At 37.3% G+C, this 16,345-nt stretch overlaps 1 pseudogene; it reads left to right on the forward strand.

Moving 5' to 3' along the window:
• The window catches only part of LOC104860308, a 42,137-nt pseudogene extending 34,693 nt beyond the window's left edge, over nucleotides 1-7,444 (forward strand).
• The last annotated feature ends 8,901 nt before the right edge of the window (nucleotides 7,445-16,345 follow it).

Raw genomic sequence — 16,345 nt, forward strand, 5'->3', positions numbered from 1 at the left:
GTCTAGGTTGGAGGTTGTTCTCTTTTAGTACTTGTAATATCTCATCCCAGGCTCTCCTTGCCCCAAGAGTTTGTGTTGAAAAGTCTGCTGTGATTCTGATGGGCTTAAGAATAACATAAGACTGATAGGAATACATGAAGTAACAGGAGAAAATACAAATGACTTAAAAAAGCTGTTTGCAGAATTAGTGACAGAAAACTTCCCAAACAGAGGGGAAGAATTTGACATTCAGATAACTGAGGCATATAGGACCCCAACTAGCTACAATAAAAAAAAATCTACACCTAGACATATAATAATCAAGATCCCAGAAACCCAACAGAAGAACAAAATACTACAAGCAGTAAGAGAAAAGAAACAAATCCAATCAATGTAGTATTATTTGACCAGGCCAGGCATGGTAGCACACACCTGTAATCCCAGCACTTGAGAGGCAAAGGTAGGAGGATTGCTGTGGATTTCAAGCCAGCCTGGGCTATATAGTGAGTTCAAGGCCTATCTGAACTGCATAGTGAGACCGTATCTCAAAAAAGAAAAAGAAAAAATTATTTGACCAAAAATTTTCTAATGCATAATGCAACAGCTGAACCTTAGGTAAACATATACTACATCAAAAAATCCAGACACTGGTGCTGCATATTGTATAATTCTGTATGTATGGGATATGCAAAATGTATAAATCCATAGAGGCAGAAGGCAGATTAGTGGTTTCTTGGGACTGGGAAATAAGAGAATGGGGGAGTGACTACTTAGTGGATACAGGGTTTCCTTTAGGAGTGATAAAAGTATTTTTTATTCATTAAATTTCTTGATATATTTTATGCATAGTCATCGCATTCACTATAGGGAATTTACACCTGTACATAATATATCTTAATTCCTCTTCTTTTACCATTCCCCTGTTTCCCTTAACCTCTCTTCCTCTCCTTATTTACAAAAGATTTATTTCCATTTTTCCTTTAAAAAAAATTTTTTCCTTCCTTCCTTTCCCTTTCCCCTCTCCCTATTATAAACTTCTGAAATGTTACCAGAAACCTCTGCAGTAGGCTCCAGTCTCCTGCTCAGTGTACAATGCAAACCTGAGGAAAAAAACCTAGAAGACAGAACAAAGAGAGACAGAAAGTGGAGAGCCAGTACAGCCAATGCTACTTTAGCAAAAGGCGATGGTCCATCCAAGCTACTCTTTTTTATTAGTAATCAATTGAGTAAAGGCAAGCTATGTGCAAGGGCAGAACTACATGCAAGAATGTGCAGTTGTGTCATTTCTATGGAATTTAATGTAAGTAAGGCTTATGTAGGGCAAGATAAAGAATTCTTGAATTAAGAACAGAGTAGACAAAATATGTAGTTGTAATTGGAACATTGTCCTTCTAGTACAAAGATTTTAGTTGTGGGAATGGAATTTGGGTGCAAGTTACTCTGACTTAGACTTTGGCTGGACTCACTTCTATGAATAAGCCAATTGTGGGGTTAACTCTCTACATCTTGCACTGTTTACAGCCTGCTTTGGGCAAAATCAATACTACAGTCTCCTGCACTCCCTAGTTCCCCTTCCCATTTGAATATTTTCTTCCTATTTCATGATATTTAGTATACATTGTGGTTATTATTTATACTTTCATTTTCTCACACCAGAGAAATAATGCAATATTTACATGTGTGTTCCATTTATTTCACTTAAGAGTATGATCTCGAGATGCACGCATTTACCTAGAAATGTCTCAAGTTTTTCCTTCTTTATGGCTCAGTAGTACTCAATTGCATTTAAAAAACCCACATCTTTATCCATTCTTAGGTTGATTGACTTTTGGGCTGTTTCTAAGATTCTATTATAAATTGTGCTGCTATAAACATGGGTGTATATATATCTCTATGATATGATGTTTTTAATTCTTTTGGGAAGATACCAAGAAAGGGAATAGCTGAATCAAATGGAACCTCTAGTTTTATTTATTATTTTTTCTTAGGAATCTCCATACTGATTTACGCAATGGTTAAAATATTTTGAAACTAGACCAAGGTGCTAGTATACAATCCTGTAAATATAATAAATTGTACACTCAATTGTAGACTTTTAAATTGTTAATTGTATATAATTTTCTTCAATAAGAATTTTAATGAAAAATGATATATCACAAACAATACATGAAAAGCCTAATTACAAATTCTCCTATTACCAAATCTGCAATTCCCACAGTCTTTCACACTCTAGTTAATTGCAGATTTATCCTTCCTTCTGCTTGTGCCAAAAACCTAGCAGTCATTCTTGACTCTTTCATACTCTGTATCTAATTCATAAGCAAATATGGAAGGATTTACATTTCTAAATATATCCATAACATGACAGTTTTTCACTATCACCACTGCTACCATCCTTATCTAAAATGCTTTAATCTTTTTGCTAGATTGTCACAAATAGCCTTTCAACTATCTTCAATCATTTTATTTCTTCATTTCAATCCTTCTCAGTAAAGCAGCCAGAGTGATCTTATTGAAATGTGTTATGTAATATAACCATTTTATTCAAAACTGTACAATGATTTTCCATCTCATTCAATAAAAGCCAAGGTCCTTGCAATAGCTTGCAAGGCTCTATAAGTCTGAACTACCATGAAATATCTAGCTGCATATTCTAGTCCTTTCCCCTTCATCGATATTATCCCATCAAAGCCACTCTTCTTGCTCTTAGTAGAACTACCAGATAGAATCTACATCCAGAAAAATTGCAGTTGATGTTAGCTGTGCTTGAAATATTCACCACAGCCACCATCATAATGACCACCCCCCCAAAATGACTTTCTACATTAACTCCCTTGGTTATTTACTCAAATATTACTTACACAGTGAGGCCATCTATGACAACTCTACCTAGCATTCAGCCCCCAGAGCTTTCCCAATCCACTTCTATTCCTTACTTATATCCTTAGTTGGCAGATATCATCATGCAAATATTATGTGTTTTATTTATCTATACTTTGATCTACCTTTCTAAATTCGAATATAAGCTCCACGAGGTCAGATAATTATACTCATGTCATTCACTACTATATTACCAACACTATGAAGATCAGTAATCATTGGTGCACTACATGAGATCAGGAAACATTAATGATACTGGATGAAAGACACTGTATACAGAATCTCCAAATGGTTATCTCTCCAGACTATATGGGCCCATACTTGTCGCAAGATCCCCCCTGCAGGAAGGTCACTTATCAAGTCCTTGCTACACCTCTGAAGTAGTTGTGTTTCCACCTCTCCTGAAAAAGATAAGGACACTATCCCACAGAAGGATGAATGGTATTTATTTTTCTGTGGTGAACACTTCCAAACAAAATAGGTTTTGAGCAGGTCACTTACCTTTCCATAAATGACTCAGGGAGACCCATGGGATCAAGTCCAGGGATTTAGACAGAAAAGAAAAATCTAGGCCTGCTATTACGTGGATATCATCCTGTTTGTATGTGAGTTGACCTGAGGAGTAATTTCTATAGAAGCAGAATGATCCACATTTACAGATTAATAGCTGAAATCTCTAACACCCAGATATATCAATATTTTCCAAGTTCAAAGCACAAACAGAACAGAGGTAAAATGACAGGACAAAAGGTGGCTTTTGGACAGAGCATGGTGACTGGGGGCAGGGAGAAATGTGTGTAATTCAAGTAAATCTAATTCATTCGCATTTTGGAAACAGCAAGAGGAATAGACCATAGCCTCAGATATCTAGATAGATATCTTAAAATTGAGATAAAATCTAAATAAAGCCTCTACTTCACTTGATTTTTGTTAACTTTAAAAATTATTAATTTTGGCGACCACTTAGCTGAGCAATATGTTTTTAGTTTCCCTCTAGCTTTGCTACAGATAACACCTCTGACAGGTGGGTCATGATATTGGTTACCTCGGTTACTTTTCAAAAGCTTGAAGGCTGCTGTTGTTGAAAGCACGGATTCTTCATTTGGGCCTGTGCAAGTGTCCAATATGACTTTTTATCTCAGGGAAATGAATATTCCACCCTCAGATAGTGCTAAAGCCATCATTTTCTGAGCATATATCCTATGAAGAGTCATCAAGTTTGATTATACATCTGCAGGCCATTGAGTACTTCACTTCCAATGACCTTTCCTCATACCTTAATTACCTGCTTTTTTATCCCATAAATATTCCCCCAAATCTATCTCAAGAAGGTGGATTTGAGATATGGGGCTCCCTCTCCACTCTCAGCCACCTCGCAAATAAATTTTTGCCTCAGTGATTGGCATACTGTATAGTGGGCAAAATAGGCCTGGTTCACTAATAAGCTTACCTACAAGCTGCATAAATAGAGTTAGGTCAAATAAATTGTAAACATAATTTAAAGTGTAATTAAAATGTAAAGTAGCTAGAGGTGCAGTTCTGTGATAAACTATGTTCTTAGCACACTTGAGACCCTGGGTTCAGTGGCCAGAACCAAAACTCAATAAATTAATAAAGAAAATGAGGCTGCATGACCTGGGCTCAAGTTTCCACTCTGCAGAAGGCAAAATGTAAAATAAAAGCATTGAAAGTAAAACAAGGTAATAATTTTAAATGATAAGGGCCTTCACACACGGTGTATATTGTTTCCGTTTTCTGAGTCATACTTAATTTCTAGCCTCATAGAATTCCTTCTAAGCATAACGATGACATCTGTTTCTGTTGCATTTGGATGCAGTCATTGTGTTAATCCACTCAGGAAAAGCTCTTTATGTATGCATACATGTGTACATATGCTGTAACACTTGAGATGAACACTTCTGTTGGATGTTAGAATTGAACATCTGTGAGTGAGCTTTCATAATCTATCTTGTACCTTAAATTTCACTCGTTACTTTTTTTTGGTTTTGCTTTGTTTTGATTTTTTGAGACAGAGTCTCACTGTGTAGTTGAGACTGACCTGGGACTCATTATGTAGCCCAGGCTGGTCTCAAACTCACAGCGATCCTCCTGCCTCAGCCTCCAGAGTGCTGGGATTACAGGCATGCACCACCACTCCTGGCTTATTACTTTTTTTTTTAGTTCTAAGGGTTTATTGCACCAAATTCCACAGAAAATGGATCAAAATAATACACAAACAAGTTTTAAGAAAAGTTTCCCATACACTGACGTTGGTATCTATTCAACTGATCAAAAATAGTCTCTATCAATTTCTCTTAGTGAAGCTTTAATAGTAACAAATCCCAGAAGTTTCTTGTTTTAGCCACCACTAAAAATTAAGCATACCGTAATCACTTCCCAAACAGATGGCCGACCTATGTTTGACACTTAAAAATTAACATTTAGTCACTCATTACTTTTTGTCAGGACTCATATAAAGTCACATTTTCTCTGAAGGCCTGTCTTGACCTTTGACTTGACCTGTCATCACAAGAAGATAAACACAACAGAGAGACTTTTTTCTCCCCTGTCCATATCTTCTGCTTACCAAACATCCTGTGTCACTCAACAGCAGGTATGAGTAGAAAAGTGTTTATCCAACATGTGGATTCGAGAAACTTCTTATAGTATGGAGGCCTTTTTCTTTCTCCTCTGCCTACTAAGACTCAGATAAGAAAAGAGAAGTTGTGTGATAAAGTGAGGCATAATAACTTTAAATTTGTTAATACATTTTAAGGTAATTATCAAATGTGATTCTTAAAGAAATAAAATAATAGTAAAATAAAAATTTAATAATGGTAGACTTATGTACAATATTATGTTGACAAAATCTGTTCTGGAAAAATAAAAAGTGTGGCTATATCAACACCAGTGTGAAGAACTCTGCTGACCTCCCTCAATGAAAATGTTCACCATTTTCACAATTATTTCTTAAAAAACAAATATGTGAATTGCTGGAAATGTTTCTAAAGGCAAATACACAAAGAGACATATATTCAGGAAAATCCATGAACATTCATTGAGAAAAGCATGAGACCATGGTATTTGAGTCAAGACTGATTTCTCTTTTGCCCTGCCCAGCCAAAACTCATATTTCCTGCTTTGACAAAATTGAAGGGCCCTGGCAAAGCCACAATGCCCCTGTCCACGAATACTACTATCTCCTGTGAGGAACCCTGGGAAATCCTGGATGCCAATTTAATTATTTGTAGATACAAGGATAGCTCATTCTGCTCTAACTTTCTTCTCTGGAAAACCATTCTGTAGATCTCTGACCATAATTGAGATTGAAGGGACCCTAAGACAGAGCTTCTTTACACTTGCTATGATATGTCAATTCAAAGGTCAAATGTTCAGACATGAATATTTCATTGTTTCTAAGTGTCCTACTCTCTTATGAAGAAGATATTTAGTAGTAAAATTGCAGGCACATTCCCAGGCAGGTTGCAGTCTCCATTCCCGAAGAATCATTCAAACTGGTTCTTCCTGAAGGGATGCAATGGAAAGCTATAAAAACTTTACATGGAAAATATGCACTCCAATTTTCACAAGACTGGGACTAGCAGTGACCATCTGACAGGTCTGTAAGGCCTGCCCTCTCTGTGCCTACAATAACTCAGAGAAGCCCAAACCACTTCCTTTGCTACAACCTGTACAGAGGAGAGGGGCATACTCTGGGAAGGACTGGCAATTGGACTTCACCCACATGCCACCATTGGGGGATTGAAACAAATATTGGTCCTAATTAACACTTTTAAAGTCTAGATTGACACCTTCTCTACCCATTCAGAGACTGGAGGTAGTCAAGGTACAGCTCAAAGAAATCATCTTTCACAGCACAGTAATTCAAACATTAGCCAAAGCAACCAGGGAAGAGAAAGAAATAAAAAGGATACATGTAGAAAAGGAAAAACTTGAATTATCATTATTTGCAGATGACATGATACTATACATAAAGACACAAAGAACTTCATAAAAAAAACTCTTAGAGGGAAGAGGGAGTGAGTCGCGCCGAGCTGCAGGTTCCGACTGGGTTGGTATGTGAGGTACAGCCAGTGCCGAGAGGAGGCCTTCGCTGCCGGTCGGGATCCGGGGTGTTGAAGAACATGGTGTCGTCGGCTCGCTTCCGGAAGGTGGACGTGGATGAGTACGATGAAAACTAGTTCGTGGACGAGGAAGAAGGGGGCCACGGCCAGAGGGCGAGGTGGTCTCCTGCCTGAGGCAAGGAAACATGACAGCTGCTCTGCAAGCAGCTCTGAAAACCCCCCTACCAACACCAAGAGTCAGGCAGTGAAGGATCTGGCAGGCAGCATTGTCTTGAAGGTGCTCATCTCTTTTAAAGCTAATGATATTGAAAAGGCTGTTCAATCTCTTGACAAGAGTGGTGTGGATCTCCTAAATAAGTATATTTCTAAAGGCTTTGAGAGCTCCTCTGACAACAGCAGTGCTATGTTGCTACAATGGCATGAAAAGGCACTTGCTGCTAGAGGAATAAGATCCATTGTTCATGTCTTGACTGCAAGGAAAACGGTGTAGTCCAGCAGGAACTGGCTTTTCGCCACGCAAGTGGGAGTTGATGGTACAAAGTCCAAAATCAACTGCCATCACTGCCCTGTGGGTAGCATCTGTTTCTCTCAACTTTGCCTTGCTTCCTTTTCATATCTGTAAAGAAGAAAATTGCCTATCAGTTTTTTCTTTAATGAAAATTGAGGTAATGTAGAGGAAATTTTGTTTGAACAAGAGTATTTCACCTTCTCGTAATCATTTCAATGATGTGTATACCAGTCTATACATAGTATAATTTACATTAAACTTTAATTGTGCAATTTTTAACTCCTGTTGGCTGTTTTTTATGTTATTTTGTATTATTTTTAATTAGTACTGAAAATTTGATCAGAATTGAGGCCAATTTCCTAACTCATTGCTAGTGAGGAAATGATCTTTATTTAAAAAAAGTATATATGCGAGACTGGCAGCTATTAACATTGCACAACTGGACCATACTTCCCTTATTTAAGCAAAATGTATTTTTGGAACAAGTAGTGGGTGAACACCGCTACTAGTTTCCAGCTTTACTTCTGTTTGCCTCCAGATTATCTGTGCTGTGAGTTTAAGTATGCTACTACTATTTAGCATCCAATCATCATGGCCTCTCAATTTCTTTGTGGTCACCCAGGGTCCAGAGCAAGGAGTCTTGTTCTATACAGATATATCTGTAAAATGCTAGAGCCTGTTTGGCATGAACAGCAAACTACTCTTCCCACAATATGGCTCTGTTTGGGGAAACTACTCCAAATCAGAAATGATGCAAAAACCATGCTGTAATTCTTAATTCTGGGCAGCCTTTGAGTGAAATACTATTTTCTTTAGAAATACAGTAGCTGCCTTATATATTATATGATATATAATAAGTATTTAATATACAATTTGATATGCCCTATAATTAATTGTCTTCAGTATTCTTCAGGGTAATTGAGGTCTCATAGGATTTGGTTCGTATCCAAACAAATACAGTCTGTGTTTCAGCTCAGTGTTTTTAAAAAAAGAAAATGCCACACAGCAAAAAATTGTTTACTTTGTTGGACAAACCAAATTGGTTCTCAAAAAATGATTGGTGCTTGTAAAAAGGTGTTAGTATTCAGTGGTTCCAAAATCACCTATCTGAATGCATCAGCCTGTATCTAATATTTACACTGAGTACCAGTTTCATAATCACTGACTTACATGAAAATTGGTGCAGAAATTCTATAAACTCTTTGCTGTTTTTGATACCTGCTTTTTGTTTTGTTTTGTGATTGGTAAAAATGATAAACTTCAGAAGAAAAAACTCTTAGAAGGCCTAGAATAGCAAAAGCCGTTCTAGGCAACAGAGACTTGGCAGTGAATATAACAATTCCTAATTTAAAACTATACTACAAAGCCACTGTGATAAAAAACAGCATGGTACCGGCAAAGAAACAGACCTGAGGATCAGTGGAACAGATTGGAAAATACAAAAACAAACTCCAGATGTACTCACCTACCTCATCTTTGACAAAGGAGCTGACCATCTTCACTGGAGGCAAGAGAGTCTCTTTAATAAATGCTGTTAGAAAAACTGGATTTCAACCTGCCAAAGATTAAAATTAGATCCTTATCTTTCACCATGCATTGAACTAAAATCCAACTGGATTAAAGATCTAAATATTTAATAAGAAACAGTAAATTTGCTGGACGATGTTAGGCAGAACTCTTGACAACACTGGCATAAGAAAAGACTTTATGAACAAATCCTTAGTAGCACAGGAACTAGCCCAAAGAATTAACAACTGGGATCTCATCATATTAAAAAGCTTCTGCACTGCAAAAGAAACCATCAACAGAACTAAGAGATGACCTACAACGTGGGAAAAATTTTTTACCAGCTGCTCCTCAGACAAAGGATTATTATCTGGAATATATAAAGAACTCAAAAACGTGAGGACCCCCAAACATAAAGATCCAATTAAAAATGGGTATCTAAAATGAACCGACATTTCTCAGAAAAAGAAGTAAAAACAGCAAATAAATGTATGAAAAAATGTTCCACATCACTGGTTATTCAAGAAATGCAGATGAAAACAACACTAAAATTCCACCTCACCCCACAAAGAATGGCTGCTATCAAGAAATCAACCAATAACAAATGCTAGCAGAGCTGTGGAGAAAAAGGAACCCTTTTCCACTGTTGGTGGGAGTGTAGGCTGCTGTAACCACTGTGGAAATCGGTATGAAGATACCTCAAAGAACTAGGCTTGGAGGTCCCATTTGACCCAGCTATCCCTCTGCTGGGTATCTTCCCTCAAAAATGGTAAGAATCATACCACAGTGATATACGTGCACACGTTCATAGCAGCACAATTTGTGATAGATAAAACTTGGAAACAGCCCAATTGCCCATCAGTTGGAGACTGGATAAAGAAGATGTGGGTTTTAAAAAATAAAATGGAGTTCTACTCAGCCATAAAGAAAGAGAAACTAGAGAGATTTATAGCTAAGTGGATGCATATTGAGACAATACTCTTAAGTGAAATTAATAAGTCACATATGTGTAAATACCAAACAGTTTCTCTGATGTGAAAAATTAAAAGTGTAAATAACATCCTAATGGTATAATTGACAATGTGAAATAGGAAGAAAAGGGCTAAAGGTGTAGGGGAAGTAGGAAGGGTAGGGGAAAGGAAATGAGGGAAAAGAAAAAATATGAGAAAATGAAAATATGGAAACAAAGTTTTTGTAAATAGGGAAGGGTGGAGGGGGTGAAGGGAGGGCAGGGGTAAGGGGAAAAATGAGAATGAAGACCTGTCATGTAATGGTACAAGATCCTAATGATGATTGTAACTGTACTGTATACCTAAAAATTACCAATAAACTCAATAAAAACTCTTAGAATTAATAACCAATTTGAGCAATGTAACAGGATATAAGATCAACATATAAAAATCATTAGCTATTGTGTACACCAATAATCAACTCCATAAGAAGAAAATTATGAAAATGATCACATTCACAATAGCTTGAGGAAAAATGAATACCTAGGAATTAATCTGAACAAGAAAGTGAAAGACTCTACAAACTATAAAACTATAGTACTCTGAAAAAGATTGAAGAGGACATCAGAAAGTAGAAAAATATTCCCTGCTCCTGGATAAGCACAACCAAGATTGTCAAATTGGCTACATTCCCAAAATTGTTATACAGATTCAATGTGGTCTCAAAGAAACAATAGCCTACTTTTGAGATCTAAAGTTTATATAGAAAAAGGAGAAACCGAGAATAGGAAAGTAATTTGGGACAACAAGAGCAAAGCAGGAGACATACCAATACCTGACTTCAACCTATACTACAATGCAATAGTGGTAAAAGTGGCATGGTACTGGAACAAAAACAGATACATGGATCAATACAACACAATAGAGGATATAGAAACATTCACAGACACATTCAGCTGTTTGACCTTTGACAAAGGGGCTAAAAGCATATGTTGAAGGAAAGACAGCCTATTCAACAAGTGGTGCTTAGAAATCTGGTTATCTATTTGCATATGATTGAAATTTGGGCTAAGTGTGGTGGCACACACCTGCAATCCCAGCACTCAAGAGGCTGAGACAGGAGAATCACTGTGAGTTTGAAGCCAGCCTGGGCTACATAGTGAATTCAAGACCAACCTGAACTACATAGGGAGACCCTGCCACCCTCAAAATGAAATTGGATCAATGATCTAAATATTAACACAGAAATATTAAATCTACTGGAAGATCAAAAGCAAAACACTTAATGACATAGGTGTAGAAAAGGATTTTCTAAACAGTCTCAATTGCATAAGAAATAGCTGCAAGAATCAATAGATGGGATTATATCAGGCTAAAATGCTCTGTACAGCAAGATAATCAGTCTGTAGAGTGAAGAGACAATCGACAGAATGGGAAAAACGTATGCCCTCTACTCCACAGATAGTAGATTAATATCTGTAGTATATAAAGAACTCAGAAAAACTAAGCCACTGAAATTAAAGACCCAGTCAAGAAATGAGCAAGAGAAATGAACAAACACTCCACAGAGGAAGCAATAAAAATGGTCAACAAATATATTTTTAAAATGCTCAACATCTGTAGCCATTAGAAAAATGCAAATTAAAATAATGCTAAGATTCCATCTCACCCCAGAAAGCATGGCAATTATTGAAAAATCAAACAATAACAAATGCTGGCAAGGGTGTGGTGAAAAAGGTACCTTTCTTCATTGTTGGTGGGATTTCTCAAAGAACTGAAATTAGAAATTCTGTGCGACTGAGCTATCCCTCTTCTAAGTATCTTCCCCCCAAAAGCTTAAGACATTCTACTATTACAATACATGCATACCAATGTTTATAGCAGTACAACTCCTAAGAGCTAAATCATGGAAAAGCCTGTATAACCACCAACAGATGCTTAGATAAAGAAAACGTGGCATCTATATATATAATGGAATACTACCTCTCTCTTAAAAATGACACATTTGAGACATTTGTAGGAAAAAGGATGCACCTGGACAATAGAATGTTGAGTGAAATGAACCAGACATGCAAGCTCAAATACTATATGGCATTTATTCATTAAATTTATACATTAAAGTAAGGCAAAGTACAAAAAAACAATAAAGAATGGATGGAAAGGGACAATGGGATAGATCTCTCGCATTAGGAAAGTGGTCCAAGGGTACAGGGAGGGGTGAGGAGGAGGGGAAGGAGATTGAATAGAATAAAGATATGCCATGTACAGAAGCCTCATAACCTCACTGAAGGTAAACATTATATGCCATGACACGAGCCAAGAATAAAATATCAAAAAGAATGAAAATCAGGATAAGGGAATTAGAGGATGAGGGATGGAGGGGGAGGAAAGGGGAAGAGGATTTAAAAACAAAAAGAAACAAGCTGTAGCATGTACATGCATCTTGCAAACCAAACATGTACTAATAAAATCTTTTAGAGTTTTAAAAAATCCTTCAGTTTGGACTACCCCGGTCCCTTCAGAGTGCCAATAGACCTTCTTTTACCTCTCAAATAACTCAGATGGTGGCAAATGTTTTAGGAATAAGGTACGATCTCCAATTCTGCATGGAGACCTCAATCCTGTGGCTGAATGGGCCAGCCAGGCCCTAAAGTGAGCTCTGGCTAAACTTTGCTAAGAGATTTCTGAGTCTTGGTCCCCATTTATCACCAGTAGCCTTAGTGAAGATATGAAACATCTCAAAAACTGGGTTAAATATGAGCACATTTGAGATGTTATGTGGGGGGCCTTTTCTATCTTCTGATATGATAGTAGACCCAGAGACCACAAGAATTTCCACAACACTTTTACAATATCTTATTAATCTAGGAAGGTACGATAGGCTACCCAACTATAGGGGAACAAGGTCTTGTCATCTCCTAGCCCAGGAAGATTACCTAGTGTCTGCACCAGAGACCAAGTGCTCATTAAAACTTGGAAAGGAGGAACTCCTGTAGACCAACTAACAGCAAAATGAAAGGGCCCCATTTCAGTGATCCTTTCCACACTCACTGCAGTAAAGGTGGCAGAGATAGATAGCTGGCCTCATCTTTCTATGATAAAGCCTGCCCCACCTTCACTGTCTGAAGAAAAAAACCACCCGAAAGAAGAAAGCTATTCCTATGAACCTCTGGAAGACCTAAGGCTCCTCTCCAAAAAGCAAGAATCCAGTACTATTCTGGGTGCAGATGAGCAGCATCACTAATGACCCCTAATCCACCATAGGTAAATGGGCACCTATATGGAGATTCCTGCTTTTAAGTCTATCTATAATGTGAGTAATTTTGCTAGAGCTACAGCTGTCAGGCTCTTGGTAATTTATCTAATATACTTTTTGCCATACTTTCTCCTCCACAGGAAGCATGGAAATCTGACCTGCTCCTTCTCATATTTGGGTTCTACAGCCACAACCTAGAAGTAAAATTACTCTCTTGACAAATCCACGAAGTTTTCTCCTATCAAATAGGCAGCTCAATGATTCTTTGCATACAAACGCTAACTCCTTTCTTAGTCTTTTGACAGATTTTTATAAATAGCTGGTGAATCCCAACATCCCAAGGCAATTGAAGAACACATAACCCTCAGTAGGTAGGGCCTACAAGCCCTTCTAGCAGGAAGCAGATATATGAAGATGGAGACCTTCACACCCTCAGCAACCCATAAAGAATTAGGGTGATTTATGTCTCCCAAGAGGGAAAGGAGGCAACAAATTAGGGCATGGCCAGCTGGCTGTGAGTGGACTTGTCCATCACAGAGATCCAGGAGACGTGTGTTGACACTGGGAGCAATCAAACAATGCTATCTTCAGTTCTTCTCATGAGAACTCAAGCAGGTTTTTGGCAGGATGGCCTACGCTGACACGAGCCTAAAGAGTGGAAGATAAAAGATAGCTGTCGTTAAGCTGGTAGCCACTGTAACCTCTTTCAGTGGCCCCTCTGCACTTTGCAGAGCATAATTCTTTTCCTACTTTTAAATGGCCTGCATTCACTCTACAGATTATGTATCTTTTCCTACCTTTAATAAAGGTAAAACCTAGCCACCTTTTTCATTTGTCTTGACCAATTACTTGTTCAGAACAGTAAGAACCTGGAAAGCATCTCTAGAAAGAGAACCCGAGAACCTCAGCACCTGGTAACAGGAGGACAGCCATGGATCAAATGTACATATAGCTTAGCGGCCAGCTAGTTCCATGGAAAGCACAGGACAATTAGACAGCTGGGAAAAGCCTTTATGGGGTCAGAACAAATATCAAGTACTGACCTCAGAAGTTATTCCACTGAAGAAGCCAGAATTTAATCAAATTAGCTTATAAGGGTATTTATGCCCGAGGGTATCACTGAAATCAATTGAGCAATCTCCTGGCAATTAATGAAGTTTAACAGTTTAATCAGCTCAGTAAAAGGGTAGAAGAAAGCACTACCTGTATTATTGTCGTCTAATGGTGAGTGTGAAAATAAAAAAAGCTTCGTCTTTCCCTCCCTGAGGGAAAATATCAGCAGCAAAATACTGTTTGTGTATCTATGGGGAATATGCTTTACCAAGATTAACCAGCCAGTTACTAAACAAATCTGAAAAGTTCTGAAATAAATTGAATTTAAAGAGATCTATACCAAGACCCCTTATAATGAATCTGGCACAAATCAGAAACAAGGAATTTAGAAAGCAACAAGAAAAAATTGATTCACCAACTACAAGGAAACCTCCTTAAGACTACCAGCAAATTTCTCAGCAGAAAATCCAGGAAGGGGTGTGATGTATTCCAAGTATTGAAAGAAAAACTTTCTAAGTGTACTACACCTGGAAATACTGTACAAATTAAGGCATGGTAAAGACGTTCATAGCCCGAAACTGAGGAAGATGATCATCATTAGGACCTACCATACAAAAAAATGCAAGAAGGATTTTTTTCAAGTTGAAATGAAACAAAAGTCTAACTTAAATTGAAAAGGTAAACATATAGACAACAGAGAATGATATAATACTACAGTGGTAGTGGATAAATCACTTTTAACCCTAGTATAAAAGTTAAAAGAAGTCTTTTTTAAATAAAAAAGGGAAGAAGTGATGGAGAGAGAGAAGGGAATGGAGATTTTAAAAAAGAATTGAAAGATAATGAAAATAGCACTTTTGCAAATAGGAAGAGGACTAAGAAATGGACAGAGCAGGAAGGGATGGGAGGGATGGAAGAAGAAAAGAGAATTAAGATGTGTTATGTACATGTATCAACTCCCCATGATGAATGTAATCATGTAAGCAAACATTTACTTTTAAAAACTTCTGTTTATTAGTACATGTGTGTAGTACATAATGTTTACATTCTTTGGGTGGAGTCAATACATGCACATAATACATCTTAATTATTTTTTCATACTCTTTCCCTTCCCTCTCTCCTCCTCCCCCCATCTCTTGATCCCTTTTGGTTTTTGTACATATTTGCAGTCCATAATGTTTATACTCCTTGTGTAGAATTGGTACATAAACTTGTATTAATTAAAAAGAAAATTGAGTTCATTTTGCAAAAGAAAATACTAGCAATAAGTATAAAAACAAAAACCAGTTAATGGACTCATAATATAATAAGAAGCGACCTCTGACACTAATAGCATAGCATTTGTGGGGTGGAAGTAGAAGTAAAATTGGTCATTGGATATGGAAGTAGCACAGCAAAATAGAACTTTAAAAGTCAGCTATTTTCCCCTTTAGAGACAAGTGGCTTCTCTAAAATTCCTCAAGCCTAGAGCATAAATGTGCCACCCCCACTGCTCTTCAGTCCAGATGAATGCATATAATATCCAGATGTTGGTGCCAAGAAGTCTAAGTCCAGTTTCATTTCCACAGGCATGAGAGGGAGAAGTCCTGGTCCTGGAAGGGATAAAACAAACCTGGACATGCTTTTTGTCACAATGTACCCCCTCTTTCCATTGTTTCTTGAAAGACTGTAACACACCTGTACACAATGAGATCGCGACTTGGGTGATAAGGCCCCTGCATTTCCCCAGAGATATCTTGAATAAATCATTTTTCCTTTTTACCAAAATAAATGGCTTCCTTTGATTTAATCAGTGGGGCACAAACAAATCTGAGCACATGGACCTACATTGCTTATAAGAGATAAGCAATAAATATATAATGTGTAGAGTGTTTGTGTGGATCCCAATTAAGTAGTTATCAGTTCAAAATAGGCTCTTGTAGAATCAGAAGTTTATGCAAGCTTCATGGCAGCCATAAAGAAAACACCTAGAACAGACAGAAATGGAGAAAAGAATGAGACTACATCTCTATAAAATATTCTCAAATCACAAACAAACTAAGAGAGGAAGAGAGGACCAAAAGACAGAAAATACATAGACAACAATTTCAAAATGGCAGTCTAACAGTATTTACTTTAAATGTAAACA

This window comes from Fukomys damarensis, unplaced genomic scaffold (assembly GCF_012274545.1).
Source record: "Fukomys damarensis isolate Sample0158 unplaced genomic scaffold, DMR_v1.0_HiC HiC_scaffold_39, whole genome shotgun sequence".
Classification (NCBI taxonomy): Eukaryota; Metazoa; Chordata; class Mammalia; order Rodentia; family Bathyergidae; genus Fukomys; species Fukomys damarensis.